This window comes from Heliconius melpomene, chromosome 19 (assembly GCF_056956725.1).
Source record: "Heliconius melpomene rosina isolate 202511_hmr_F chromosome 19, ASM5695672v1, whole genome shotgun sequence".
Taxonomy (NCBI): Eukaryota; Metazoa; Arthropoda; class Insecta; order Lepidoptera; family Nymphalidae; genus Heliconius; species Heliconius melpomene.
The window spans coordinates 16,553,303-16,557,994 of record NC_140407.1 but is presented as its reverse complement, the minus strand read 5'-3'; positions in this window follow the sequence as shown (position 1 = coordinate 16,557,994).

Below are 4,692 nucleotides of genomic sequence, written 5' to 3'. Positions count from 1 at the left end.
TCGAGTGGGGATCGAACCTCGGCCTCTTATCAAAAATTCTTATTGTATACGTTTGTGATGCGAGAGGAATGTTTGCCTATAAGACGTTGAGTGTAAAGGGCAAAGACTAGGGTGTTAAGTATTTATATATATTATAGTACAGTCCCATTTATATATTGAAGGAAATAGGTCTCATAAAATAAAATGCCACAGACGCACAAGCGTGCGACTGCAAATGGTAGGTACGGTAAAGCGCAACGTTGAGTTGGGCCACGCAGCACGCAATGTCTCGAGAATTCAGTGGCAAGTGGAAATTGAATTATCTTAATAACAACCATCTGCCTAACCTGCTCTGTGTGGGGTAGAGCGTGAACCTAAGAAAAGAGGAAATGAGAAAAATGAGAATGAGGAAGGACGTGCTCAGGTGGTTTGGACACGTCAAGCAAATGAGTGATGAAAGAAAGGCAAAATAGATTTATAAGAGAAAAGTGAATAGTACGAGAAGATCTCGGTTGACATTAGGAAGCATGTAGGTATGTTTATTATTATAGACCTATTTTGATTATTTTCCACTTAACTCTTTTTCTTCTTCCTTTTTTTCGCTTTTTTATTTTCTTAAAACCATAAAATTTTATATCTCTAACATATTATCACTGTTAGAATATAGGCCAATTATAATTTACTATTTTTTTTTGATTTGATTTAATTCTGAATAAAGCTCTTTAAAAATAGGCAATCCTCAAAATAAGAATAACAAATTTTCGCTGCCTCTTGACTGAAATACATTTTTTAACGTGTTATCGTTGAGCTAGCCTTTTGAAATTTTCAGAAAATATTCTGCATGAATACCAGCAGTGTTTGAAATTAGTTCTAGGAACACTCACTCATCACCAAATCTCAGAAACTACATGTGCTAGGAATCTCAAATTTTGCATAGGAGTTATTTATAGGACGTAGGTGCTCGCTAAGACGGGAATTTGCAATATTCGACTTCTAAGGGGTTGTTTTTGGGGTCGGAAGTTTGTATGAAACTTCGTTACTACAAATGCTAGGTGTCTCAAATTTTGCATAGACGTCACTAGGACGTAGTCATGGAGACAGAAATTAATAATAACATAGTTCACGCGGGTGAAACCGCGAGAGGGCCGCTAGTGTTTTATAAAACTATGAATTACAACTACTAAAGTAAAGTCTAACCTACTTTATTAAATAGAAATATGAGGAAACGCTAAAACTAAACTAGCTTTTTGCCAACTTTAGCCAACTTTTTGACTCCTAATTCAATTATATATAAAGAAACCAATTTGATGACCCTAAAACAACTATCTATAAACAGCACGGGCTTATTAAAAAAATTCTAACAAACTCACTATATATTAAATTAGCCTTTGGAAAATCTCACGAAACCTTGCGGTCGCGACGTACGAGTTTATTGATTTTACCTAAAACCAGGACACAGATTGGAAAAAAAGGCACGACTTTATAATAATTTACCGTCCATGTAAAAAATGTAAGCTCATTTACTGCATTTATAAGACAACTATACGAATACATAACTAAAAATATCCACCTTAAAAAATAAAAAAAAAATTTAAATGGTTGATCAAATGAATAAGAAAAAAAGTATTAGTTATACGAGTATACGATCGACAGACAACTATTTATTTTGTTAACCAATGTTTCCATGTAAGGGGCTTATGTCTCTAATGGAAAAATAAATATCTTTAACCGGAAAGTAAAAAAAACAGGAATATAATATAATTATAATGTATAGATTTAACAAGCCTTATCAACATCTGGACAAAAGCATATCCTGGAGATAGGATGGCGATGCTGGGACCTCATCACAGTGGGTAAGCCCATGATGGGTAGCTGTAGGGAGGCCCGTTGGTTGTCAGGGTCGTTGCTGAAGTAGCCCAGGATCAAATGTGACACCAATTCATCCCAGTCTATCTCACCAGTTCTAGATGTGTTTATCTATAGAAAGAATTATAGCATTTTTTTTAAGTAACTTAAATAAATTTATTTAGCAAAAATAACTTTTATAATTTTTCTACACATAATTTTTATTTAGAGAAGGTTAGATATCTTGTTTAGGGATATTATTCTGTTTTATCAGATCAATTCAAATACCTATATACCTATAGTTATACTTGTTATACCTATACTAGTACTACCCACATTAATGTAACAGTACCTTCATAAACAGTATGTTGAATTCTTCATCGTCGTACTCTACATTAAGCAGCGTCCTCAAGACGTTCCTAAACTCGGTGGGCAGCAGCTTATTCCTGTAGGCCGCTTGGAAAGCCTCTTTTATTTTTACCATTTCACTCATGGAACACCTCTCGTGGAGAGGAGCATTTCGAGAGCGCAAACGAGAGAGCACAGTAGTACTACCTTCCGTTCTTGAAGATAACGACATAATCGATTTCATATCGCTTTTAGCCATTTTGTATAAAATTATATTTATAAATAATATTTCATATAATTGATGTCAACATAGAAAAATTATATACAATAGCTATTCAAAAATAAATTTATTTGGAAGTAATGTATTTCGCAAAAATGCTAAACTCATCGAACATGTCATTATTTCAAAAAAATTGTCAATAATAAATATGTCATTACAGACAGCGCAAGCCTACATACAGATAGTAATCGGGCTTATAATAGTTATTTAAATTATTTATTTTGCCTTCAAGAACTATCAATGTGAATTACTAGTCTGTCTTCTAGCCTTACATAAAATAAAAATCATATATATCGCAGAGCGTGCATATGCAACACAAAAATTACAGCAATCTTAATATATTTAACTCTTATAGTCAACAAGAATCTTAGAATCTTCTGGCGAGAGAGATTGACGTAGTACCTCATGTTCAGTCATTCGAGTATAACTCGCACTTGACCGGTTTAGCTTCTCCGTTTTCCGCTCTTTTAGAGACATTATATTATATTCTGAAGCCCAAGTCATCTTTGGTCTTGCCAGTGAAATAAGAAAATTTCCCCGTGCAAGGACGGAATTCTTTCTCAACGGAGTCTTTGGCACGATGGCGACGATCACTACAAGACTTGTAAAAAACATTCCCAGCGAGGATACAGAGGGATTATTTTATTCCTTGTATTTGCAAAAAAAAATTAAAGCAGCTTCACACTATATCTTGCATCGGGTAAGCCGAGGGAAACTAGTGTTAAGGCACTCTGTTCACTTTTTTCGCCGAATTTTGGAAGCATTGCATTTTGAGTGGGACTTAATGCCGCACTTTTCGACCCTAGAGCGAAGGAACTAATAATAATAATTTCTTGAAGTGAAAACAGAACCCACAACCACAATTTACAGTTAAAAGCCAGACACTGCGCCTCGACGGCCTCAATTACACAAATATTCGTATAATTTTCGGCCGTGTGAGCCCGGCCTAGAATAGGATCACCCTGGTACTGATGGTGTCGTAAGAGGCGACTAAAGTACGTGTGGTAGAGTCACGTCGCCAGCAATGGCAACACGCATGGGCAGACTCGACCGGATCATTACCACCCCCGGCATTTAAAACCGGCGTTAAGTAGTGGCTTTATGCCACTGCGTTTCGCATTAGGTAATGCCGGGCTCGGGAGCCCAACCCCCACCTCTCCCTGGAATATGAAAGCGGCACATAAAGATAATCTACCCCAGGAGGGTACCAGCACCTCCGGTGCTGGAGAATCCCTCCCTGAGTCCTCAAGCTCAGGCTGCCCTCCGAATTCTGGGGAGGGCACAGTACCGCGCACAAGACCAAATTTCAAACAAGGCAAACGAGACGGACGCCCCACGGCAACCCCTACCACACTAAACATGGACTTTTCTAATATCAGGGGTCTTCATTCCAACCTGAATGCCGTCTACCACCATCTTGAGACGGCACGGCCGGCCTTGTTATTTCTGACGCAGACTCAAATTGTCCGACCGAGCGACACAGCCTACCTCCGATACCCCGGCTATAAAATAGAACACAACTTTATGCCTCATGCCGGGGTCGCTGTGTTCGTAAGGGAGTACCTGAGTTTCCGTCGTCTTGCTAATCTTGAAGGTCGGGACCTGTCGACTATCTGGCTCCGTGTTGACTCGGACGATCGTACCCGAGTCTACGCATGCCTTTACAGGTCCCACAGTGGCAATGCGGAAACGGATCGGCTCATGGAACACATGCAATCGGCCATCGACGATATGCTCTCACAGATCCCCTCTGCTGAGGTCGTGATATTTGGCGATTTCAACGCGCACAATGCCAGTTGGCTTGGATCACGCACCACCGACCACGCTGGGAGGGCCGTTTTTGACCTACGGCTACCTAGGGCTACGGCGAATGGATTGTCCCATTTGGTTGAGTCGCCTACGCGACTCCCGGACGTGGACAACCACAATGCCTTATTGGACTTTCTGCTGACTTCGCACGCGGAACAGTACCAGGTTGTCGTCGATGCTCCTTTGGGGTCTTCTGACCACTGCCTGGTACGGAGTGTCGTGCCCATTAAGCGCGGCAGTCCCAGAACACCCGCAACTCGTCGCGTCTGGCACTACAAGTCAGCAGATTGGGATGGGATGCGTACATTTTACTCATCTTATCCCTGGGGGCCGGTTTGCTTCTCTTCTGATGATCCTAGTACCTGTTCCGCTGCTGTTGCCGACGTGGTTCTGCAGGGCATGGAACTTTATATTCCTAGCAATGTAGTGCC